General features: G+C 43.9%; 1 protein-coding gene across 1 annotated transcript in view; it reads left to right on the top strand.

Annotated features, from left to right (window-relative positions):
* The window catches only part of LOC114429327 (beta-1,3-galactosyltransferase 1-like), a 61,122-nt gene that overhangs the window by 1,507 nt on the left and 31,994 nt on the right, over positions 1–27,621 (top strand). The window contains exons 2-3 of the mRNA XM_028398223.1: positions 23,514–23,580; positions 26,731–26,786. The gene's annotated coding sequence lies outside the window, so the exon portion shown is untranslated. The remainder of the gene's footprint in view (positions 1–23,513; positions 23,581–26,730; positions 26,787–27,621) is intronic.

Here is a 27,621-nt window from a genome sequence, read left to right as displayed (position 1 = left end):
TATTTTTTTGCTGCTATACCTCTTTGGTGTCAGGTTATCATCCTCGGCAGCTTGATAGAAGAAGAGTTTTCTCTCCGTCAAATGTTCAGAGCCAGAAGCAGTTTCCAGAACTGAAGAGAGCTTATCCCTCCCATCATGCTTCTTAAGTTCAGCCAGAAAAATCGATGACTTTCACTCTTGCTTTTTGAAAGCTTCCTTAGTACTAAATCACTACATTCTCTCTGATCACAGCCTCTTCCTCCTATAAATAGGCTGTTTACAAATGCGCTGTTGTAAACTACATCTTATTGACATCCTGGGTGTGCATCCAACAGGCCTGGTTTTAAGTCATTTAACCCTTGGATGTGGAGGGGGGGGTGGTGTTATATACGAAGGCATCCTGGCTGTCTGAGTTATCGAGTGAATGTGACGCCAAGAATCGATCCTTAGAAACATTAAATATTTTCATGACGTTCTTGATAGAAAGTAAAGACTATTTTGTGGCTGAAATAAATCTGCTACAAGACCCCTCCAGAGGCGCTGCCCCATCCTCTTAATTACATCATATTTTAGCCCTGGAAGTGATTGGAATTCGATTTACGGCCCCTCCTAGATGAGATAAACTGCATGTGACATTGACGAATGGCATTTCTTTTTAAAAATATGAGCACAATAGAAAAAAAACAAGCATAACAGAGCAGCTTATTAACGTGTTTCACATTTTAAATGCACTTATGCTTTCCTTGTCAACACAATTTAAAGGGGAAATCTGTCAGTGCATGGATTACTGTTTGTAACTGAGTGTGATGGCATTTCGGGGCCCCCAGGGAACGTTTTTTTTTTTTTTTTTTTTTTTTTCAAATGTACAGCTTGGCTTGTCAAATGTCAGTGCTGTTTTTTCAGAAACTGCCATTTGATGAAGCCCTTTCGTTTGAATTTAGCTCATTTTTCGTTCATCAGCAGTGGTTTCATGTCATGTTTGGGCACCATGCCTGTCACACACACAGAGGGAACGCTATCATGCCGGTGTCTCTGGTGTGATTATGTGACAGCATACGACAGTGAGGTCCAGGCCGGAGCAGCACGACAATGGCTGACGACGCACAAAACTGCAGTTCTTTATATGGCCACTTGAGACTCAAAAAGTGAGTCAGTCCTCTTAGACCCCGTTCACATTGGGGAAATCAATCCGGCTAGAGTGGGATTTGGGTCGTATCCAGTTTTTTTCCTGAGTCTGAACAACGCAAATCTGAATATATCCGGATTGATTTCAATCCACCTCTCTGAGGTAGATCTAGCAAGATTGGCTCAGGTCTGAAGACAAATGCGGCTAGCGAATCCAGCTAGCGACGCCATACTTCCGGTTCACAGGGACAAAAGCTGTATGTAAACAACCGTGGAACTACGACAGCTTTGCCCCGAGTTTATTTTCCACAGGGCTACAAAGGAATAAACTGCTTGATGATGTCGCATGCGCGCACGTGGTCCTACGGACTCTGAATTTTACGAGGCGCCACCTAGCGGTTAGGAGGACAACAAACCGGATTGAGCGCGTGATAGCCAGATTTTAAAATAGCCAGCTTAACGGCTATCTGGTTTGACTTTCTCCAGTGAGAACCGGGCCTTAGAGCCTCTATGTGTGACTATCTCAAAGCTAGAATGTCATCTCAGGTTATCTTTGGTCGCACACATTACTGTGCCTGATTTTAACATAAATAACTTACATAATTATACGTCATTTTAAAATGGCGGCTGTTGATTTTGCTTCTAATGATGAGTACATTCACACAGCTGCATCTTAATTAACATTAATTCTCTGACAACAAAAGAGAAACCCCAGACCGGCTTAACCTGGTTAATGAAGCGTCTGTTAATGTATGCTCAGTCAAAGCCTATTGTTTCTGATGAAAAAGGAGAGTTTGTGTGTCTTTTTACTTTTTATTTCTCCAAACAGGTCTCTTGTGGAAGTGAACATCCATTCATTCTTGCATCCTGGTAGTTCTCCAGTAATAAAAAACAAATTAATGTTAATAATTCCCATGAATATCCCTTTAAACTGCTGCATTATCCTTTCCCTGCTCTCATGCCGAATGCCTCGTCAGAGGTGGCCGGCGGACATCTTCTTGAAGAGCGCTTCCCGCTGGGAGTCGGGAAATATGATTGTTATTCACTCAGCCTTATGTCTGAGTAATTAATGGTGGGATTGTTTAGTTTAATCACAACATGAGGAGGTAAACTTTAGCAGAAGAGGGCACAGCCCGTTTGCCCATTTCCATTCAGAATTAATGGTTTCAATGTAACAGCTCATAATTTACAATGCATTAGATTTTATGACTAATTACTGATCGGAGGGGGCGGCAACCTACAAGCCTGTCATCTTTTATTATAAGGTCTTTGAGGCTGCCGGATTTCTCCTTTCTCTGATGTGCTCTGACCTCTGCTCTCTCTTTTAGTTCGGCACGTCTCTGTGTGCAGCTCAGGCTTTGGAATCACAACTATCTTCTGAGCATTGTGATCATGTCTGTGACAGCCGTCCAGACTTTATGCGATCATTTGATAATCTTGTTGCCAGCAGCTTAGCCACACATGTGGCCTCCCCCCTCTCCCTATCCCGTCTCTCTTCTCCGATCCTGATTCTGCATATGATTCTGTAGGCACAGATGATAGAATCAAATCAGTGAGACCATAACTGTGATCATACTGATGATCTGCGCCCACCAGGCTTCTCAGCAGCGTAGCACATGAATAAAACAATAAACAGTCTGGCCATTTGTTGTCTTATCTCTGCATATTTGACAGAAAATAAACAGGGAGGAAGCTTAATAACATGTTTTGTCGTCTGTTAGTGAATAATTAAAAACAACAACAACAACAATGCAAATCAGCAAAAAAGGTGAAAAGACTGAACCAAAGTTTAAAATGCACCTCGCCGATTGAGTCTTTGTCCAAGTGCTGAATTGCGTTTTTCTTCCCTTTGTGCATGGCTCTGAGGTTTATAGTAGCGTTGGTTGGAAGGGGAGCTTCACGCCCCCTCATCCTCTTATCTCATACTCTACCAGCTGCAGTTGCATGTTGGCTGCTGCCGACTTCCTGATTCCACACGCGAGGCTCTGCTGCAAAGCCCCGCCGAGCCCTCCCTCCCTCCGAACACCACACTTGGCGTGGGATGAGTGCAGAGCCGACTTCTAGCCCTAGGTTTTTTAATTGGGTTCTGATGATGGGACTTTGCTGCTTTGCCAAGCTGGCTGCTGTGACTGTTGATGTCTCGTTGATGTTTCCCCCTTTGGTCAAGTAGATGATTGGATTTTTTTTTATCAGCGTGGTCAAATAACCCCCCCGTCTGCCATCTCCTGGTGTAACTCTGAAGGCTGTTTGGCATCCAAAAACACTGAATACAAGGAAGCTTTGTTTGTATCGGGGCATGCTTCTGCCTTATCTCGGCCGCCGTATGGACACCTTGTCAGTCTAATTTTGAGGCCATGTGTTGGAAGTTAGTGTCGTACATTATGTTGAGGGCATAGGAAACACATGCTGCACGATGGAGGCAATTAGAAAATACCTTCTGGATGACATGTCGGACTGTGGCATTGTGCTCCTCCTCTTCATGCAACATGGCTTCACTGGTATTTATATGCAGCAGGATTTAAGTGGAAAGGAGTCAAAACTGAGCTTGGCCCTTAGTCAACACACAGGAAGACCTCTGTATATATTTTGGTGTGTGTGTGTGTGACATTTTGCACTACTTCTGCCGTGTAGGTGATATTAATATCTTGCTGTGTGCACATTTGATTTCAATCTGCATCTGCTCTCAATGAGCACACAGTGGGCCAGACTAACCCATTTGAATAGTTTGACTCTTGGGCCTCATTATAGAGTATAGCACTGTAATGTGTTTCACAAACACTGTTAATCTCCGTCTAAGTGCATCCAGTGCCAATTATTTCAGGTGTGTTTGATACATGTGTATAAGCGCTTTTATCCTCTGAGGCCTGTATGTAAATCTGACATTTGCTTCTCAAAATCTTGTCCATCAAATTGATTCTGAGAGGACAGGCAGATGTAATGTGGACTGGATGTTATCCCAGTTGGTCTTGTTAGCAGAAACCACTCCTAGCTGTGAGAAATATTTACATGCGACTGACTTTCTGAGCTGAACCTTCTACACTAAACTCATGTCTTCCAGTCAGACAGGTGGATCTTCATTAAATGAAGATGTACACATGTGAAGTTTCGGCACTATTTGAGAGCCGTTTCTGGATATATCCAGATACGAGTCTGAGTCTGAATAACGCAAATCCAGTTACAGTATATCCGGATAGATCTCGATCCACCTCTCGATTTATTCAGCCCTGCTTGCTGATTGAGGTGAGCCCACGGCAGCCTCAGAGGAAGACAAAGCCACGCTCTGTGGACAACAAGTGTGACACAGTAATTATGAGGAATGGACAGCAGTCAAGCCTGGGCATAAATCTTAAGCGGCTGCATGATGAGAGACATCACAGTTTATATTTAGTGAAGTGGTGGAGAAAGCCGACCAGTGAGTCTCTTTCTTTGATTTAAGTAGTTCTCTTCAGCTTGATCAGGCTGTTCTGTTGCTTAACTGCTGGTTCCTAAGACCCCGTTCACACTGGGGAAATCAATCCGGCTAGAGCGGGATTTGGGCCGTATCTGGATATGCCAACGCGAATCTGGATATATCCGGATTGATTTCAATTGAGCCAGATTGGCTTACATCTGGCTCAGGTCTGAACGCAAATTCGGCTAGCGAATGCCACTAGCGACGTGATACTTCCGGTTCACGGGGACAGTGTCGCGTACAAAAGCCGTCGAACTGCGACAGCTTTGCCCCGAGTTTATTTTCCACAGGGCTACAAAGCAATAAACTTTTTAAACAGAAAAAAAAACGAAAGAACAAGCAACACGGGACAAAAAAATAAACGCACGACGCATGCGCACACGCGGTCCTTCCGCGGCCTGAACGGACTCTGTATTTTACGAGGCGCCACCTAGTGGTTTGGAGGACAACAAACAATCCAGATTAAACTGGATTGAGCACAGACACGCGTGTGTGATAGCCAGATTTGAAAATAGGTCTAAACGTATCCAGTTTAAAGGCAATCCGGATTCAATTCTACTCTAGCTGGATTGACTTTCTCCAGGGCCTTGGAAGTTTTAGTCAATGCACAGCTCTGGGAGCTTCAGTGTCTTCTCACATTAAGGATTTTTCCTTCAGCTCCCAGTATTGATGACCGCAAAAAGGATAAATTAGTCCCTGGAAGTAGATATCGGCTTTCATTTTCTTCACTAGTTGGACTACTTTGGTATGTTAAACGTCAGAAGTCAGCGATGACTTCTCTCTTCTGTTTGGGTGGGTCATATTTGCCAGCATTATTGGTACATGTGGTGTTCTGGTCATGTACAGACTGCAGAGGCCTGTGTGGCTGAAAAACAGTGACAAATGAGAAACCATATTGGGAGTGTATCCGAGCAAGTGTGCCCACTCACTTCTTCTTTTTTATTTATTGTAGCAGACATGCTTTATTTGCTGTTTGACTGTGCTCTCACAGTGGCGAAGACGCAGGGAGAAAGGGAAAAAAAAACAATTCTTCCCCTTGAGCACCCAAGAAAACATGGGGATAGAGGCAAGATGCATGTGAGGTTTGTTTGGAATAATCATTTCTTGGAGCGTGTTTATTCTCTTTTTTCGTACTGCAGGCGGGCACACTTATCTTTCCAGAAAGCCTGTAAATATGTTGTGTATAAATTTGAATATAGTCTGTTGCACTCCATTAGTCTGTGAGCTTAGAGTGCATGTATGCTTTACAACATGAATGGTATGATGTGCATTTGATAAATAGCTTGTCTGGAGCCGTAGCTCTGAAGATCCTTTTTATCTGCTTAGATTACTTCAGGAATGTCTTGTCTTATCTTGTTGCCTTCTGAAGGAAAAAAATATCGAGGCCAGGACAGTGCGTGTGTGTGTGCTTTAGTGAGATGAACACCGTGTCCTCTCTAATATGTGAACTCCATGCATTTTTCACGATGCGGTTGATTACATTCTCTGGATGATTTTTCATATTTAATCAGCTGCAGGCGTTATGGGTTTTACTTACGCAAGAGCGGCCATTAATATTCATACGGACATGCATTTACTTTGTGTGCATTCACTGCTGTGCTTCAACTTTTGTTTTTTTTAAGCAGTTACGGAGCAGATTTAGTGCAGACATTTGTGTTTGCATGGATTAAAACAATGCCCTGTCTGCCTGCTTCTCAGCTCAGCAGGTAATCTTGATATTTAGATCATTTTTCATTCGTTCATTCATCGCTGTCATCATCCATCTTACCCGAGGGGAAGCTACAGATTTGGCTTGTTCGTGTACACCTGCTGACCTTTACAGCGAGGAACCAGTTTGGGGAAAATTAGCAGCTCAGTCATTTCATGATGTTGATGCATCTCAGCTGTGCAGTTGTAGCCGTGTCACTCTTGGCTCCGTCACAACACAGCACAAAGCTCATCTGTTAATAGACAGAAACAGGACACCATTCTCCCATCGCTGCCGACAACCTCCCTGCTCACATAAACATAAACAGCCCGTGTGTAATGAAGCAGAGGATGATGGTCCTGCTTTGCGGTTTGTAGGATTGTAGGAGGAGGCTAGCTCCGACTCCCCACAGCCAGTGAGATGTGTTTGATGTGCTGTGACGCCTAAAGATGCCACAGTTCTCCTGCAGGTTCAAAGCCAAGCGCACAGCTGCCCCCACACATGCCAGAGAGAACACAGAGGAAAGTTTACCCGTCATGCTAACACAGTTCAAATATTCTGTCTTATATCAGACCTTATCTCATATGCTGGGCTACTTATTTGTGATGACAGTGTGCGCTCTGTGACGTCGAGCCTTCGCTGGTCTCATGATGTAGAGTTATTGCTCCCTTCCATCACTGCATCGGTGGCAGTAGGCTCGCCGTTTCCTGTGCATTCATCACCATTAAGAGAGCAATCAGCGGCGCTGGAGAGACCCGCTTAGGCTACGTGCAGTATAGATGGCAGGTTCACATCTTCCCCCCTCCGTCACCTCTCACCCCGGCACCACTTTATCGAGCACTGTGATCTAGTGAGGGGGGCGGGGGCAGAGCAGTCTTCAAATAAAAGCAATAACTGTGGGTGTGGAGAAGGAAATCAGGAGGCAGGGCGTGTCTCAGCAAACCAGACACCCATCCCTAGCAACTCAGGCGTGTATATGAACATACATTCCTCCGCCTGTCCCTCCACCAGCCTATCCTCCTTCTGTTGCTGCCTTCTCACTCAAGTTTATCATCAGCTGCTCTCCCCCCTATGGCTTATTGCCTTTTCCACCCTCATCTGTCCGCCTGGCTGAAAAGGCCTCCCAGGAAGAGATTAGCAATCCAATAACTCGTGGAGCATCCACCTCAGCAGCAGGTGCTCCCCGGAGTGAATGCTGATGAGAACAGCCAGGACTCTATAATAACAGTCCAGGCAGTGTTTGCTAACAGCAAGCAGGCTTCCAGACGCATGCACCTGTTGGTGATCTGGACTTTTGTTAAGTTACAGTGGATTAAATCAGTGTATTTTTATTATTTAGATCACTACCGGTGTACTTCTTTTTTCTTCGTTTACTGTGCTTTGTGTTTTGTTTTTAATGGAGCTGTATTATAGCCTACGTGTGTAGGGTAAAGACACTTTTACAACTGTCTACGCTCTGATTTTAAATATTAAATACCAGAGATTAGGGTGTCTGTGTTTTTTTCTTTTTAATTTATTACACCTGCTTCTGGTGTCAGGCGTCTTTTGCAGAAGACTGCACAAACAAAGTCAGCACAAAACAAACTGCTGGTGCATATTTTCTTTTTATGGGGGGGAAACAAAAGGGCTTAAACATTGCATAGTGTCACAGCGAGTCATCTCCTTGTCCATAAATCCCCTCCGGCTTTCTGCTGTGGGGCATGCAGTGAATTGACGCGCTCCGCTCGTGTTATCTGTAGTTTTCTTCAATTTCACGGGAGCTTGTGTTTCATGATAAAGAGTCAGTAGGAGTCAGTTCCTCAAGGCCAACTAAATGCAATGGCGCACTGTAGTGTTGTTGTAATACCTGAATCACAGCGGAGACCAGCTCTTTTTTTTCAGGCTGCACTCAGCAGTCTATGACGTACCATCTGTAAAGCAAAAAAAAAAAAGGCTCCTTTTTATGCAATGCGATTACAGAGAGGTCACCAGGGATTATTTTTAGAACAGTAATAAAAAATACTGCAATAGTGTCAGGTGTGGATCTTGTGTTTGTGCACAGGCGCTGCAAGAATCAGTCAAAGCATCTATTTTTGATAACTGTTTACAGTGGAAACATCTGAGAGGTAGAGAGAGATAAAAAGAGGGATGATGATAAAAGGATTGTCGCTGCTATGCAATTGGATGTTTGCCATCTTCTGTATGAGGGAAAAGGGCGCGCAGGCTGATGAATGAGAGGCGCAGGTGCAGCAGAGGATCTCCTCTAATTGAGTAAAGTACAGGAGCCCACAGGAGGGACAGACCAGGTGCAAGAGATACTAGTCAGGGTTAGCTGAGGTCCACAACAAATGAAGAAAATCCTCCCCTTCACTGTTCCTCCTGTAATTGCGGTTAGCCTAATCTGTCCCCTGGCTTTCTGTCTGTGGAAAAAGCAGGAGAGGAAAAAAAAAAAACGTAGAGCTCCGAGCAGTCATCTGGTATGAGTCTCGGCAGGGAGCGCCACGTCGGCTTGGCATTCATCAGCCAGCAAGATGAGGAACAAATGAAAACCGAATTAGTAGGCTGGGAGATTAATGGAGAAAAATGAGGAAAGATGGATTGTGCCATACAGAGACGCCGGTGTTACAGGTGTCTGGAGAGCAAAGACGGATGCCAGCTTTCAGACTTTGCCAACCACGTCTTGCTTCGTGCTCGAGCCAATGATAGGACTAAAATGGGTGGAAATAAATATCTGAAGAAAGATTTCTTTTTCACATCTACATCTAATTTACTTTATATATTTATATACTCATTACGCCCCCCCCCTGAAGTTCATTATTAATGAGCGATTTCTCTTCAGAGGGCATCTTGGCCTTTTATTTTCTATTTGGAGAAGTCAAACGACAGCTTTATCTTTCATGGGATTAATGCCGAATTGAGCTTTAATGTCATTTGCTGCGGCTTTATTGGTGTTATTTTTCACTCTAATCGATGTAGATGGTGAAGTTTAACCCACAACAGTTCTTGCTGGCTTTTACAAAAGCTCCAAGACATGATGTAAAAATGTCAGTAATACTGTAGATGTTACCTTTTTACTTTCATTTACTTCCTTCCTGTCAACCATCCCTGCTTGTTAGTCTTTGTATCAGACTCCAGACGGTGAATGAATTCTTACAGAAGCTTTTCTTCCGTCAGGCGTCCCCTCTGTGTGCTTTTGGATTATAGATTGGGCCTTTAATAATCAATGACAGTGTGGTTGTCGGAACAGATTAGTGGCATAATCTCCAGTGTATGCCTTTATAATACTCTTTACTCTGTAACTCTCAGAAGCAATAAAAAGCCGCAGCTTAGTGTGGCTGCAGCTAATGTTTCTCAGCATATTGGTTACCATCAAACGGCATCGTTGAGTTCACCTTAATGTCAGAACTGCTTGCTTTAAAGGCTGTTTTTGAGGTTAATTTTGAAGTGACATTTAGGGGGGAAACTTAAAAAGATTATCTGTCAGCCAAGTCTCCAAATAAATCTGGCAAACATCATTTTAACTCCTCCATCACCTCTGTAAGTCGCTGCCTACATGCTTCATCTTTCCACAGGTTTCGTGAGGCAGTAGGGTCACCATCTGTTATAATCATGCCACAGTGATGCTCTTCTCATTTGCATTTCTTCCGGTTTATGGAAGTGTGAGATGCTGCCATCGCAGACACCATTATTTCCCCCCTGTCCCTTGCCGATTTATTCAGCCCTGTTTGCTGATTGAGGTGAGCCCACGGCAGCCTCAGAGGAAGACAAAGCCACGCTCTGTGGACAACAAGTGTGACACAGTAATTATGAGGAATGGACAGCAGTCAAGCCTGGGCATAAATCTTAAGCGGCTGCATGATGAGAGACATCACCGTTTATATTTAGTGAAGTGGTGGAGAAAGCCGACCAGTGAGTCTCTTTCTTTGATTTAAGTAGTTTTCCTCAGCTTGATCAGGCTGTTCTGTTGCATAACTGCTGGTTCCTAAGACCCCGTTCACACTGGGGAAATCAATCCAGATAGAACAGGATTTGGGCCGTATCTGGATATATCCTGAGTGATTTCAATCCACCTCTCGGAGATGGATCTGGCCGGATTGGCTCAGGTGTGAACGCAAATGTAACTAGCTTTGCCCCGAGTTTATTTTCTACAGGGCAACAACATTTAGAACAAAAAAAACCCGAAAGAATGAGCGACACGGGACAAAAAAATGCATGCGTGCATGCTGCCCCACCGCAGCCTGAACGGACTCTGTATATTACGAGGCGTCACCTATCGGTTCGGAGGACAACAATTAAGCCGAATTAAGCTGGATTGAGCGCAGACACGCATGTGTGTGATAGCCAGATTTGACAATAGGTCTGAATGTATCCAGTTTAAAGGCTATCTGGATTCAATCCTACTCTAGCTGGACTGACTTTCTCCAGTGTAAACGGGGCCTAAGAGAGTGAGAGAATAAGTGTGGAACTAGTTAACTGACTCAGTGGTTACAGTGCTGTACATGAAGAGTGGTAATTAGTAGTTAGGGTTATATATATATACATATATACATGTATAACACTTTTTTCTGGAAAATAAAATGTATTTGAAGCATCAGTGCAGGCTTTTTTTTTTTTTAAATGGACCCCAAACATGTTTTTGTTCGGTACAACATCACAATTTTCTCATGTTCCTCCAGGCGGTCCTCACACACACAAACATAATTAGACCTCACGCATACCTGATAGCATGTCATGCCATAAATGCCTGAATAGAATCAATCTTTCAATGATATTCAAACATCTCATCCTCACAGCTCTCATCCTAATTAGAAATGAAAAACTGTGAACAAGAGGGTGGAAAATTATTAAAAGAACAGTGGGGTGTAAGTGGAAATTACAGAGGGCCCTCTTCCTTCGGCTGCTCTGTGAGAAGTGAATGTCAGTGGAACTTTGTTAGCAAAGGTTAACGTGGCCATTAGAATTCAGCCCGCGGCGCCGCTAATTTATTCCCAAAGTGGTGTCGTTCATTCATGGATCCGTTCCATATTTAGGGTGAAGACGGCGGCAAGATTTCCATCGCAGAATGTCATTTGACACGCGGCGTGCCTAATACGAGACACTTAGCTCGGTGTCTTTGTCTTTGACATGCAGGTCAGGGGATTAACACATGCACAGCGTCAACTGATGTGTCAAAGAAATCCATATCATCTGAATAAAACATAGTATAACACGCTTAGGTTTCGGCCTTGACAACATGGCCCGGTCTTCATTTAAGTAAAACACACTAACTCCAACACTTGTCAGCCTTGATGCTCCTTTCAGCTCAGGAAAATGTGTAAGTATTCCGTGGCATTGACGTCTTTCCCGCTGATTAATGGCTAGAGGTGGAGGACCCATGTTGTGGCTTTGATGAGGCAATTTGTACAGTTCTGCAAGAAAACAATGGCAGTTCATTTTATTGCAATGAGTCTCCAGGGTTACATCAGCACGCCCGCTACTCCGTATTGTGAGGAGTTTAGCTCAATAATAAATCAAAAGATGCTGGCGTGTCGGGGAGGGTCGGCGTTACGACTCACTCTATAATGGCCTTATGTGCTGTTTGCGGCTCTATTTGGATGCAGAGTTTGAAGCCAGCGTCGCATTGTGTTCAGTTATGAATACAGAGCCGGGGACTGTTGATACGTCCCTCTGGGCGTCCACACAACTAGCAGTTGATCATTTATCCATTGTGTTTTAAACATTACATTTTCAGGATGAACAAAACCGTCGCAAAGCCTGGGAGTTACAATTACCGCTCGACACTTATCAATAACAAAAGGTTATCTATAAACCGCAATTATATAGATGCAAGCCTCCATTATGCAACACGAGCCCTTTGTTAGCTGGAGGACGCATTGTAGTGTGTTTACCGATCTATGTGCTGATACACTGCGTTAAACCAATGCAAACTGTTACTGCTGGTGCGTCTTGATAGCCGATTATTAAAAATAGACATACTTTTGATCACTATAGAGGCTAAAGTGGAGAAAATTCCACAAACCTCTTCATTGCACACCAGTTGTAGAAATCCTGCATAAGTTGTACATTAAATTGGCAGGTAAAACGCAGACAGATCTTCCTGTCTTTAGAGTTCAGTGGGTTAAAAGGTTTTTCATGCTACACTTTTCTGAAGAATAACATCCACACCTTGACTCGGTGTCTTTATGACTCAGTGATCCAGACAGCAGAAGGGTTAACGATGACATTTTTTAATGTATGGATTGATACATTTATTTTATTGATCTTTTTTTTTAACCCCGAGGCTGAGGGGAAAGTGAAACCAGAAGGCTCGCAGTGAGACCTAGAGCCATTAAAGAGTTGACAACAAATGAACAGCAGGAGATTTGTGGAGGTTTAGACAGCTGTCTGTGGAGATGATGCCTCAGGGAGAGTGTCAGAGGATTAAAAAAGATGAATTTCATTGTGTTTTCTGATCTTTAAATAGCCCAATATTAGAAAACTCACATTTATTTTCTTGGTTTCCTGATTATCATTACAGTCTCTGCCTTAAGTGTGGCGCACTCATGGCTGCATTTGAGCCATATGGCGCTGAGTTTGCATTGTTTCGTGCCTTCATTTCTCAAATGCATATTGTGTGACAGGCTCAGCTGCTAATGTTTTTCACTTTAACAAATGTGGTAGTGAGCGAGCATTAAGGTTGGTGCCAGGGCCATCATTACTGTGTTAGTGTCGGGTGCACGGGCAGCAGCACAACAACAACTCGACAGCAATTACCCAAGCCTAGAGCAGGACTGGTTGACTTCAGTCCATGGGCACATTGACTGTATAATAGATGGACAATGGGGTTCTGCCCCCAAAATATCTCACTTATGGGTGCTGCCATGTTGGAAGTCAGTCCTAGTTGAGAGCCAGTAGCTTCACTATTTTCCTGCCTCCTTTTTTAGCCAACAAAAGCTAACTAAATACAAAAGTATGAGCGCGGATCAGTCTGACAAAAACAGCTACCAAGCCATACACCTTGTGTTTGGGGAAAAATGTATTTGAGGTGTACTTTATTTTGCTGTCATCTTGTTTTGTAGTTGAGTCTGTGTCCCTTTTACTCACATGAAGGAGGCGGGGTTTGTTGATCCAGATGTTTTGGCCTCATATCGCCAGCGTAAAAATGAAAAAGTGGCATCTAAAAAAAGTTTGTTTTGCCAGTTTATCTATGAAACTTTGGATTTATTTACTCAAAAAACAAGATAAGTCGGATACAGTCAGAGACAGACGTGTGTTTTATGTATAAAAACATAATAATAGTAGAAAAATTGCTGTTATTTCTCTGTGTTCCTCTGCAGTGGTGGCTTCTGAGGACAGACATCTTCTTTTTTCAACTTTTCCACATCTGAGGGACATAATTGAACAGTGAGGAGAATGGACCTGAGAGCCCACTGATAACGTGTAATGCTCAGTGGTTTGGAGTCATTTTAGTCATTATTCCCAGTATGACTGTTCCTCCACTGAGGAACACACAGCGGCATTAAAAAAATCCAACAACATTGTACTCCTTTAGTCTTGAATCCAAACACAAAAAATAGCAAAATGATTTTTTTTTTTTCCTTTTGCAAAAGGGGGTGAAGACTTTGGAGACATGAGAGGGAATAGTGAGGGATGAATACTGAGGAGGAGATACCATGTGAAGAAAAATATTCTGCTTTGCACACCCCTCATCCTCTACACTTGCTGCATGCATACATGAATACAGATAGCTGTGTGAAATCAGTGCGGCTAAGAAGTAGCTTGGCACAAGATGTTGCTGCTAATCAGTCCCTTCAGCCACTGTCCAACCCTGCATACAAAACCACCTCACACACCGCGTCTGCTCTAAACAATCACTTTGCCTGATATTATTCTTCACAATTGCTTTTCTCTATTCATTCATCACCCACACAATTCCAGTAGCAAATATGTGCTCTGCAGCTTATTACAGAAAACAGATACTGCCAGTTATTTTGCATTTTGACTTGATTTTATTCCCTTCTTAGCATGTGTTATCATTAAGTCACTTATATTAGGAGTTAGCAAGGCTGTAGATGAGGTTTCTTTCCACTCTGCTGGGATCTAATCTGTGTCATCAAAATGAAAAATCTGCGGTGGTGGCTCCTGAGAGAAAGTATTAGGGAGCATAATAAAGGTGACAGAGAGCACCCGGGGGGGATTTCCTGAGGATAACGCTGTATTTTTCTGCTTCATAAATTGTAATGCTGCCACCAAGTGAAGCAGGTTGAGGAGTGTACGTGCACATAAAACACCTATATAAATAAATAAGTATATGCAGAAATAAAACTACAAAATTTAAATTGTCTTTTAGTGCTTGCATGACAACACATATTTCAACCAACCCTCAACTTGTAAGCTGTCTTGTCAGCTGTTTTGTTGCTTAATTAGAAACCTAAAGACCTGATGCACAGCAGACCTGCATCTTATTCTATGGATAGAACCATTGACAGTAAAAACTATGGACAGAGCTTCCGTGACGTCACCCGTTTGTTTCTGAAGAGCCGTTTTGAGGCTCGGTGGGAGGTTCCGGGACGTGATGACCGCCGCCATTTTTGGCAGCGTCACGTCAACTAAAACTCCGAATATGGACAAAGAGGGGGAGCACGAGCGGGGTTTAGGGGGGCGGGCGATCGTGGGAGCAGGAAACTCACGCTGTGATACGTCAACTGTCTGTCACTCAAGCAGCAACGCCCATAATTATGCGTAATTTTAAGTCCGAATACAATTGAAACGAGTTGTAAAAAAATTCACCCCCCCTACAATTGACACTAGAAGAGAACCTATCATCTGAGACCAGAGTGGTTTTTTGTACCAGGCTGTAAACATGTTCTTTTCTGCTGTGAAATCGGCCATTTTAACAATGGGAGTCTATGGGAAATTACTCGCTTTTGGAGCCAGCCCCCAGTGGTTGCAGCGTGAATTACAAGTTTTGACACTTCCGCATGGGCTTCAACTTTGAGCCCTGAAGGTTGCCGCTTGGATAGAACCTGCTTCTTTTTACTTGTCACTCACTTCTTCTTGTCTGCAGTTAATTTCACTACATGATGACTAACAACAACAAAAACAACCATTGTGGAGTCACAGCAGTCCTTTGCAGGTGTCGTTAGCATCGTCAGAAATAGAAAATCATCACATTTAATCCTGTGCTTCCATTACTCTGTGTGAATAAGTCATGATCACTTACAGAAGCAAACAAGACACAAGAAGATGTATTTTTTAACACCAAAGTAATCACTGATCCATCTTTTTCAAAGGAAGTATCTAATATATAGATGCTCTTCTCTCTCTCGCTGCGAGATTGTGGGTGATCGTCACCCGTGCTCGGCCTCAGTCAGTGTGCTTTACTCATATAGTCAACATCTGTAGCTCTCAGCGTAAGTTCAGTCATGAAGACTCTATTCCACATCATCCACCTCTTATCTCTATCCCCTTCCCTCTTCACCATCCTAGCACTCTCTTTCACTGCACTGCACTCCGTCTAGTGACCTCCCACATAGTCAGGTGTTTTATAGATGGCACCTCCCTCACCAATCAGCTGTCGATCTGTCCCTCTCCTGCCCAATCATAGCGTAGCAAGAGATTCAAAAGTCTCTGTCTCTTCTCCAGCTGTCTCCCGATCGAATCCGGCAACCCTCCTCCACCCCAAGCACCTCCCCATCCTCGGAGTTCAAGGTCTCCCCTCTCCTGCTCTCCTGCTCTCCTGCTTCTACACCACCACCAGGTCTAGACCCGGGGGGGGGGGGTCTTCGGATCAGCGGCCTCTCCGCTCGAGCTTTCCCCCCTTTCGGACGTGGTCCTCACGACGGGGTCTAGGACGCCAATGCACATTCACAATTATTGTATCAATAAATTCTTTCTCATTCAGTTCGGGGAATGGGGAAATTCGCTTTGATATACGAGTGCTTTAGATTATAAGCACGTTTACGGAACGAATTATGCTCGGAAACTAAGGTACCGCTGTAATTTTGTTGCAGGTGCAGGATGTTCAGTCACTACCTGTGCTAGATCGGCTTTATCACAAAACCAGGCGAGCAGCACGAATGCTTTTTGTGCGTTTATGCCCCCTATTATGTTGACACCCAGACCTTGTGTTGATTGTTGGAGAGTCTCATTCCAAAACCAGCCTTCTGCTCTCCAGCTTTCAGGCTTTACCACCAGATTTTAAAAAAAAACCCCGGCTGCAGGGATTTGCTCCCATTCATCCACAGGAACATTAGGTCCGGCACTGATGTCGGGCGATAACGCCAGGCTCAGAATCCATGTTCCAGTTTATCCCAAAGGTGTTGGATGGAGTTTAGTTCGGGGCTTTGTGAGGCCCTGAGAAAACCAGTCCCTATAAGGAGGCCTTTGTCATGTGGGAACAGGGGAGGGACAAAGACGGAAAGTTAAATCAAACATGTCTCACTGCCTCCTGACCAGCAGATGAGTGTAATTGCTGGTGTCGAATGCCTCTATTAGTCACTAGAAACATGTGACAGACCTTACGTGAAGCACACTGGAATAATTGAAATACATTATTGATGATTTGTGATGTTTAAACCTCAGAGTGACTGTGGATCAAGGCTGACACACTTTCACTCATTCACGACCCCTCATTAGCTGCTGAATCAGTGCACACACGTAAGGAGAGAAAGAGTCATTCACACTTGAGTGATCTTTTTTGCATTGGATGAAGACTTAATGTTTGATGGCGTGTTTTGTTTGCATGCATATTTTTCGGCCTCCCATCTGCACCGCACAAACCCCCCTCCGGTCCCCTGTCAGCCTTCAGTCTCACGAACACATGTTCGGTTTTCATTGCAGCGATGCATCAACCACCTGGAGTGGGGAAATGCCTGGGTGGCATTTTGACATGCTGTTTGCAGCTGACAGGTTCAGGATAATCACTTCAAGACTCCCATGAAATTTCCTAATAAGCCATTCGCTGAATGTCAATCCGGCTTTACCTGGGCGAGGCGCTACTGTCTGAATCTTCCTCTCTCCGTCTTTTTCTCCTGCTCACTTCGCTCACTGATTTGACAGCTGTTGTTCTTAATTTTCTCCCTGGCTATTTCTAGAGGATCCATCTGGTATTGTCAAGTGTGCTGATGGAAGCACACACATACACATCAAATTCAAACACAAAACCACACCTGGGTGAGAATAATGTTGCTCTGGTGGAGCTCAGGAGGCTTCCGCATACTGTCTGTATTGATACATTTAGTCTGTGCACACAGGAAGCAGGAGGGAGGAGGCGTCGGTGATAATAATCATAATAATCAATCCCCTTGTACACTGGTAGAATTTGTCCCTGCATGTAAATCACAGATTCCTCCTTTCTTCCTTCTTTTGCATTCCATTCTGTCAATTTGTGTATAAGAAGAGGACTAATGAAGGTTGTTGCAGAGTGCTCACTTCTCTGTAATTTACCTGCCAGCTGTAAGTTTTAAAGGGCCTTGCCTTTTGTGGACGTAATGGGCTGAAAGCAGCACAAAGTGGATTTGACGGTATTGACTTGTGTAGGTGCTCCTAAAAGTAGCCAATTATTGCACTAAGTCCAGAAGACATGGCTCTCCCTGTGCATGTTTCTTTTGCTCTCTGGGGGTAGAAAGAGAAGAAAGTCTGGCCAATTACAGTGATTTTTTTTATCTGGGTTCTTCAAAGAATAAGAGCTTTCTTGTCTTTCCTTTCCACTGTGTTTTTGTTAATGTTGTGCTGTGGGCAGTTTGCTTTTTGTCTGCTTCCAAGTACCGATTATTCCTTCTTGGAATAACTGTTTGTGTTTTACTGTGCAAAGTAGCGGCAGAGCCGTCCTCCTTCCACCCTCCTGCAGACTTTTTGTATTTGTATATCCTCTTGTCTGCCTCTGTAGGTTGTGATTCTTTCATCTCATAGGGGTTAACGACAGCTATAATCCCATTGATCCAGAAAACTGATCCCTCTTAATCCTGTAACATGAAAGTTGGTTATTGTGATGTGCAGCAGAGCCTCTAGCAACGGCTTTAAAAAATTCTAAACCAGCGAGACAGAAAATGTCCAGGACTATACTTCAACTAAAAAGGAGTTCTTTATGAATCCATTATTTGTGTCTCCTGTGTGGAGGATGGCACAGTCTTTTTCAACGCGGTGTTATTGTGGACTCGGCAGACAGAGAACAGAAGACGAAAGAGCATTTTCTGATGAGCCTCGGGGAATGAGTCAGCCCGACTTCACTTGCCAGCCTTTCTTTCTGCTTCCCACTCTGCCTCTCACTTTCTCACCTTGTGTTTTCGGTTCTTACACTCTGTCTCTCTTCAGTTTTGCTCCTGGGATGCCCTCACACTTATTCCTCCTTTAAAATCTCTCTATCTCTCCGTTTTGTCGCCCAGTTTCTTGTCTTCTTTCCCACCTTCTGTCTCACCCCCCCCTGAGCCTAGCACCTGGTACAGCTGTGTGATGACAAAAGCATGTGACAGTGCCCTGCCACGACCAACGCTCGTCCATGCCAGTTAATGACACTCAGAGGTACACATCACCATGGTTGCCAGACTGAGTGCCCGCTGAATCAGCGGCAAAAGTCACGCTTTGGCAGCGCTCCCAGTGCACAGGGTACAGTGGAGGTGACATCAGCAACTGTGGGTGACACTGTTCTGGCAGCATCTGCCTCCCACGCTCTGTCACCATCATCGATTTTCACAGAGGATGTTGTGAGAGAGATGGAGAGAGAGAGCGGAGGAGATGGAGGACTGGGAAATGTGGGTGATAAACCGGTTATACTTGGCAGTGCAGTCAAAGTAGTCATGAATGAACGGAAAAGAATGCCTGAAAGATAAATGTTGTCTGTGTCATAAAGTGGCGAGTCTCCTACCATTCAGCTTAATAAATGCTTTTTTTTAAAGCATTCAACTCTTTTTCCCTATGAAACTCGCTGGAGGCTATGAAATTACCAAATTCACTATAGAATCCTCAGACTTTGAACCATCCAGGGGTCCTTAGGCCCCGTTCACACCGGAGAAAGTCAATCCAGCTAGAGTAGGATTGAATCCAGATAGCCTTTAAGCTGGATACGTTCAGACCTAAATCACACGTGTCCGCACTGAATCCAGCTTAACCCGGCTTAATCCGTTCAGGCCGCGATATGACCGCATGCATCGTGTTCGTTTTTTGTTCCGTGTCGCTTGTTCTTTCGTTAGTTCGGTTCAAAAGGCAGTTTATTCCTTTGTAGCAATGTCAAAAATAAACTCGGGGCAAAGCTGTCGCAGTACGACGGTTGTTTACATACGGCTTTTGTACGCGACACAGACACTGTCCCTGTGAACCCGGAAGTATCACATCACTAGCGGGATTTGCTAGCCTGAGCCAGATGTGAGCCATCCCGCTCTAGCCGGATTGACAGTGTCAACAGTAAATTGAACCAAGCTTAAAATTGTGATATATCATTACCATTTGCTGTAACACGATTATGTTACTTCCTGTGCAACTAGGAGGCCATGATGAACTCGGGTGATTGTCACATGACTTTTATGGCTGATTTGAGTTCATACAAATAGGATAAATTCAACTTTCGTACGAAGAAACTGCCTCAAGGCATGATGGCACTGAGATATAGAAGTCAAATTGATATATTTTATCCTCTTTTATCCTCTTAGCAGCCTATTTAAGAGCTGTCAGACTGCAAATCTCTACAGAAAAATAACATGTGGGCCTTCTATGCAGCTTCTATGTAAATGGCTACAGTGATCAAGCCTGACCTCCTGTACACCTCCAGTCCATAGAATGGCCTGTTTTTATTTATTTATTTCATTATTTTGGCAATTGCCGCACAGTAAGTGCCTCTTCAGGTGTCAGGGTGGTGGTCCAATCACGTCTTCATTCGGCTTCTGTGAACAAATCATCTATTCAAGCATAAATGCTGTTATGCTACATTTTAGAGCAGCCTCATTTATTATCAGGTCAATGCTTGATCTATGATTAGTCTGGGAAAAGCAATTTAGGCTCGCTTGAGTGTGTTAGTCCTCTGCAACTTAAGTTTTTACACATATTTGGATGTATTGATTCCTCAGAACTTGTAATGACTTTGCTGCAAAACAGAAAAAAAAAAAACAATAACTTTGGAATGAGAATGAACAAATCCCTTTCATGTAGCGTGCAAGCTATTCTCACTGCTCTGAAGGTTCCTACGGCAACCGTTGCCTGCTTCCTTTTGTTTGGCGAGATGTGAGTCATGGCCGAACAGAGAATTCATTCTCCAGAAATAAATAACAGTAGAGTAATTTACAGTGATTAGTCTGTGAAATCATGAGTCACATTGAAAAGGGGAAAAATGATGTAGTCATTGTTTGTTTGCTTTCCATTTTTTCATCTATTTCTCAAATAAAAGAGCAGCCAGAGTGCAGTTCGCTGGGCAAACTTTGTGCATCTGTGATATTCTGTGAAAATAAAGATGTATTGTGTTTGGATAAGTTGAAAAAATATGATTAATTCTCAGCTGAACTTTGTGATATTTCATTATTAATCAATTAAAAAGTCTCCCAAAAACAAAGCACTAATTTTTGCATCACACGTCTCCTGCCTCATGTCTCTGATTTCCCTGTGACCTGTGGCGGTGATGCAAAGTGTGCCAGTTGTGCTGGCATGGTGGAAAGTCTCATTCAGAACACTTCGTCCTTTCTCGTGAAACATTAACCTCCACCAGTCTGCCTTGCGGCGACGAGGGATCCAATCAAATCGCAAGCTTTGTCAACCCCCCCCCCCCCCCCCCCAATGTCTCCTCCCTCTGAGACCGTGACACAAAAGAAATTACCACCCTGCATATTCATCACTATTACTAGCGGGGGGACTACCAATTTAATTGAATATGTAATAGCACGAGGGAGCGAAGTGGGGCTTGGCTCGTTGCGTTGTTGAAGCATGGCCCAGTCATTGGAGCTCTTCATGGGAAGATAAGAAAAGCTAGGCTGCAGAGATGACACGTGAAAATCCCACGACGGGAGCTCCAAGCCAGCCGTTCTTTAAAGTGAAATACTGCTTGCAGATCTGCAGAGTGATGATAAACAAGGCGAACACAGTGTAAATAAGAAGACTAAGTCACAGGCTCAGCTGTGATTGAAACGCCTCCCTCTGGCCCTGATTTGATGGCCGCCGCAGCTCTGACAGTTTTATACATAAACAGACAAAAGGTGTTTACCTTATTTGTAATGCACATTTGTCATGGTAGCAGGATCAATGCTGCAGGATTGAGCATGGCACCATAGATTACATAGGAACTGCTACAGTGAAGAATGAGCCCCCACTATTATTAAGCGCTTTGACTATAAGAAAAGTCGTGCAGAGAGGAAGGGGAGGGCGGCGGCGCCTTAGGTGAGGCTAGACTTTAGGTGGCGGTGCGGTCCTTCTGGGGACTTGGAGCACTGGGTGTGAGGATGAAAGAGCCCAGATACATGGCCGGAGTGGACAGACCGAGCCTTCATAACTCTTGACAGCTCCCCGGCAGAGAGGGAGAGGGAGGATGATAAGGAGAAAGAAAGGAGGAGGAGCAGAGGCGCCTCACAGAGATCAAAGGTGTTCTCATCAAGGGCTTGTCTCTCCTTCTCTTTGACAGGGGCAAGAGGTAGGGGAGGGATGGGGGGCGCTGGCTTCAATGAAAAGTCAAAGACGATGAGGACAGAGATGCTGTAGAGCTTTAACAAAACCAAAGGGGACAGAGTAATCCTTTTAGCTTTAGCTCCGTCTGCACGTTAGCATGCTGCAGCTCCGGTATAATCCCGTAACATTTACTTTCAGTGCGCTGCTTCTGCACACTGTGTGCATCTGAAATGTAACAGGAAGCATTGCAGATATTGACTAGCTTCATAATAGTGCATTCTAGAGATCAGCCAAGTGCAATTAAATCAATCAATGAAACTTTATTTGTAGCACGTCTCTCTGCAGTGCCATACGAGTAGCTGACGATTTACACCAGCTCATATTATAATGAGACATTTCTTTATTACAGACTGATTTGTGCATGTGAGTCTCATGCTTTTTTTTTCCACAAACATTTATAGGAAGTAACATTTATGCCATCTTGTGTTCTCATTGGTCTAGCATGGCATTTTGCTGCACTTATCATCTGTTTGTTTAGGCTAGGGAGCGGAATTATGGTTGGTTGGAGTCCGTCCGTCTATCCATCATACTGTGATGTGATAGCATGCTTAGTTCTGAAAATACACTAATTGGTGTGTTGTTGTGTGCCGTAGACGTGCACCAATCAGCCCAGATTTTAAGGGGATATACATAATTGGTTTGCTTATCCATGTGGCACATGCAATATGTCAGACTCTGCTGATCCTGTTTAAAAAAGAAAGATGAGGCATCTCACAGCTGGCCTGAGGAACAAGGTGTTCCTTATTTTGTCAGCACAGACTCATCCTGTGGCACGGCGGTAGGGCGGGGTGCCTACCTGCTGAAAGGCAGCAGTGAGTGTGCAGAACGGTGAAGATGACATACTTCCACAGTGAGGAATGCCTGGAGAGCACCTCACTCATTAAACGTGATCATTATGAACTGAGAGGTTACAGAGGCAATCTGCGGCGATGTGACCCATTTCTCCCTCCTGAGTGCAGCTGCTGTAAGTGAAGCACTGAAGCCAGAGAAGAAACCTGCTGCAGTTTCATTGGCTGGATGTATAATTCACTGTGTTTGAGCCTCTCTCTTTCAACATTTAACTCAAACAGAAGTAAAGTAGCACTTTTGTCGACATCTACCTGGACTCTTGAGTCTAGGTAGAACTTTTTTTTGAGCATTGTAATTAAATTCAAGTCATGTTGTGGCTGTGAGGATTAATGCCAGCGTGGACAACTTTCTCAGTCTTGCATTAACAAGTCGGTTTTTCTTTAACATGAGGTGACATTTGCCTTTGCTGATTACTGCTGAGAGGTTTAGAGAGACCTAAATCTTGTGTTTAAGAACTTAATTGACAGGATCTCAGGTCCTAATGGGACTCTTAATTAGGGTTTTAATAACACCACAAGCATTGAAAAGGTCAACCAATTAAGCATATCGTTATGTTAAAAAAAAAATACCTAGACGACGGGTGCACTGTGTGTTGTCTGCTCCAGGTGCATAATTAGAATAATCAAGATCTAGGACGTTTCCAATTAGATCTGGGTCATTTCCATTAAAATCAGAAGTGTTTCTCAGCGCACCGTTCATCATAGGATGCGCCTGAATAAATCAAAATCTACCACTTGATGTTTTCTTTTTTGTATGTGCAGATAAAAATTGGGACAGTTTGTCAACAACAGTTCTTCTTGTTCTTGTTGTTTGTGTTTTTAGGCTGCAGATGTGACAGCAAGAAGAGCTGCGAGGTGTTTATCCAGGAGCTTAATGTCACCAGACTCAGGTTTGTTCACACACACACACACACACACACACACACACTGACTATTAAAACATTTGGGTCCATCCATCCTGCTGGGAAGATTTTAGACAATATTCACTCCATTGATGTGATCATAACAGAGTACAATAGTCAGGTCCTCAGGTGTTCAGGTGCCTGAGTCTGCTAGAGGACCTTCAGATGAGGTATCAGGTACCACACTGGTTTGAAAGAGACCTATGGAAGCTGGATCTGTGGCAGGATTTTAATTCATGTTGAATCCAGTGAGCAGAGGGAGTGAAACTGTGACCTTGAGTTTTATACCTCCTGGCACAGTGAGTACACTGAACAGCAGTGAGAGTTGAATATGAGCTTTCTACAGAGCGTGAAGCACCTGCAAAAAAAAAAAAAACTGTTAAAAAAAATCAAACATCATTTCCATACCTGCTGCCTGTCGTCTGGGACTCTGTCGACAGCGCTAACAGCAGCTGACAGGACGCCTTCAAGCTGAACGTTAATTATCTCTTTTGCCCCTGGTGGGGGGATCTCAGGATCTTACGATATCTGTTTCACACCGCACATAGACATCCTTTGAATTCATGATCTCCTATGGTTAGCACCACCGATCAGTAATCGTGATTGTTAGAGTGCCAATAGGACGTTAAGACAAGCGCCAGCGGTGACAGATGTGTCTATTACATGGTGACTAGAAACAAACTGATCCATGAAGCCCCCTAATGAAATTATTACACTATTTTCTCTATTATGCCGAAGCCATTCACACTCATTCTGTTACTCCATCTTCTTCTGAAGGGCAGCGGTTTATAGCTCTGAATCATGTCGCTGTAATCACCATGTCTCCATTAAGATGGGATGAAATTTGATTGGCAATTCCTTCTGAAAGGTCAGAGAAACCCTGCAGTACTAGCGGATTTGTCTTTATCTCTCTAGGAAAGTATACTGAAAATGAGTCTGACCTTGCCAACCTGGAATTATGATACCAAGATTTTTTGAAACAGGCCTAAATCTTAAGAGCAATGTGAGTTTTGAGAGTAAATAGTTTGCTAAATGTCATCAGTTCTCTTTTGTTTGGATGCCGTGGACGCCCCAGGAAGTGGCACTGCCACCTCCTGGACCATTGATACATGTAGCTGTCATTCATAGCAGCTACATAATAATAATAAGTGTTGTCATGTTTGTGATAATTATAGTGCTGCCAAACTGGCCACAACCTGCAGCACTGAGCAGAAAACATCACAAGTGCTCGCCAACAAATATTGCAAACCACATTTTTATTGGACTCTTGTGATCATTTCCTGTCTGTGCTCTCACCGAGACGCCGAGCGTTGGGCTGGGGCAGGCTCATCACTCATCACGACCTTCGAAATGATTTCCACAACAGAGAAACAGAACCTAGTTCTGCTCCCAAAGGGGGGAGAGAGATACAAACTCTAATAGCTGTTGGCAGCACAAACTAAAGGTGCATTTGCTTTCCCTTTATTATTCCTCGTTGTTGAATAATTAAGACCTATTGTTATTTCTCAGCCACCCACTGTAATGATAGCAATAATTCATATTATGCTGATTAGCACAGTGACAGGGGGGGTGGGGGGGTATAATGCATTCTAAATGGCACCGGTTTTTCAGCGCCGGAAAAATTATGTTAATGGCGAGCGGAGGCATGATTTCACAATGAGGTAAACATATGAGCGGTCTGAGCGTCTGTAGTCGGGCAGAATTGTGCCACCAGAGCGTGTTTTTAATACACTAATAAGTATTTCTCTGCATCTGTATCGTAAGCCAATTTGCAAGGTGATTGCTCATCATCTGCCTCCTTGTAGCGTGTGCGTGTGTGTACACTGTTACACACGTGTTTGTACGCCGCACTCCGCCCCCCCACCTACCTTCGAGAGCCTTTTTGTGGTGCGTGAGTAGCTTGTTAATGCAGGTGTGTGATTACTCAGAAGCTGCACTGACAGCTCGGTGTATCTAAGCTACGATCAGGTAACCGACTCCGAGACATGCCACTCAAGTCCGAGGGCAGGAAGTTCTTCCCAATTACCCAGCGCCTCTCTGCCTGTTAGCGGCGGCGGCGGTGACAGGGCTCCATCCTGACTTTGACGTGGTGTTTCCTCTCTCTCTCTCTCTCTCTCTTAACCTCGGTGGCTCTGTGTTAGTCACACCATCATGGCTGGTACTTTCATTTCGGCAGCATGTGAGCGTCTGCTCGCCGCCGTTCACGCCCCACAGAGGATGAATCCTACCTGCTGTGTTGGAACATTTGTCACATGCAGGTCAATGTTTTCATTTATTCATTCAGTCAGCTGATTTCCCCAGAGGATCCTTCGGTATTGATTGTGGTGATCCCTTGACTTTTGATCTTGGGAGAGCTGCAGTTTGGCCGGATGGGTGAAGATCAGCAGTTTGGAGAAGGACGTTCAAGGTTTTAGAGAACGTTTTTGAAGCACCATTGAATTCTACTTCAGTTTTCACTCAAAAACAAGTGACTCGTCTCTCTTTGTGACGATTTAACACATCTGATAGTGACTATTTAGTATCTTAAGGCAGAGGATGGAGGATGGAGTTGTTAATGTGGCCCAGGTCTGACTATTGAAATATTTCCTTATAGAATACTTGATTGTACCAAGGTTCAGTGCCACCCTGAAGGTAAAAGGAAAAGCTGTTTTGAAAATCAGCGTGTGTAGGCGTAGCTTCTGCCGTGGAGGGTTATTAATCAAGTGAAAAAACCCAATTTGATATGAGAGAATTTCATTTGACCTTTCCGGGCGTAAGTGGGTCTTGAATGATAAGTCCTCATGAAAGAGCGTACATCAATAGATGCCTCCACCTCCTCCGCCTGTTTGTTGCCACAGTTAGGAGATAGCAGCGGTGGCTGCAGCATACTGATGAGCCATCGGCTGATTACACTTAAAACTCGTGTCGGAATGCATTTGTGTTGAGTTCAAGGCTTTACCTGAAGGAGGACATGTTGGTTGTGTGTTCTACAGGGCCGATTCATTGCTTTATTGCCTTCAGTCTGCTTTTATGTGAAGAAAACGATCACGTTTTAGCTTCAGTAAATTCATTTGAGAACTTCACAGTATGTTTTTTCCTTTTTTTCTGAAGTCTTATCCATTTTCCTGAACCTGCTGCTCCTCTCCCTTCTCTTTACAGAGACAGTATGAAGAGACGGAGCCCATATTGCGTTGGATGAGAGCCAGCTGTGTCAGGTACGGCATGCTACACTGACCTCAGCTTCCTGTCCGTTTGTCAAATCGCTGCTCAGTCAGGGGTGTAGCCTATTTCTGGTTTTAAAAGGCCCTTCATAATAGGCAGACACAGCTGCCATGTATTTCACAGAGCCGAAACAGAAGCCTGGAATAAAAGTTATTGTTGCCTCTGAGGTTCACTGCGTCAATCTAGCTGTTTAATGAAGCAGAGGCTTTATCACCCCTTGCATGAATTTAGGTTCCTGTGTGCACTTTGTCTTCAAAGGGAATTACTAAATTAATTATTGAATTGAAAATATGGTGCGGTGCATCCTACTGAATCACATCAGCTTCTTTGTCAAGTCTCCCAATAGTATAAAGCCGCACGGTGATGACATGACTTGTATTATACGCATGGTTTGATGGCATTTAAGTGGTTGAAACACACGGCGGCGCTTACGTGTAGCTTCTGTCAAAGGGCAGACATCTGAATGACATTTGAACTACCAAGATGAGCTCATTTTCTTAATATCTGCAATCTGAGTAAGCGGTCCACTTGATATGTCTAATCAAGACCCAGTGGAGGGACCTGATTGAGGACAAATGAATACATTAAATCAGTCGAATTGGGTCAGGTAGATTCCCACTGTTTGACTGTGTTTTGATGTGTCCTAATCAGCACAAAAAGGAAGATTATTGAGTGCTAATGGAGAAGTGGGTTTTGAAAATCTTCCATCAGAGACAGAGAAATTGGAGTAGAAGTTATTATGTGGTGGAACAACTCTTAAACTCCTAGAAGACTTGGCCCTGAGACAAACATCATCATTCAAGCTGCTCTGTGCTCCCCTCTATGTCT

The sequence above is a fragment of the Parambassis ranga genome, chromosome 2, assembly GCF_900634625.1.
Source record: "Parambassis ranga chromosome 2, fParRan2.1, whole genome shotgun sequence".
NCBI lineage: Eukaryota > Metazoa > Chordata > Actinopteri > Ambassidae > Parambassis > Parambassis ranga.
Note: the sequence above shows the minus strand (reverse complement) of the source record. Positions and strands in the feature narration are given on the sequence as shown.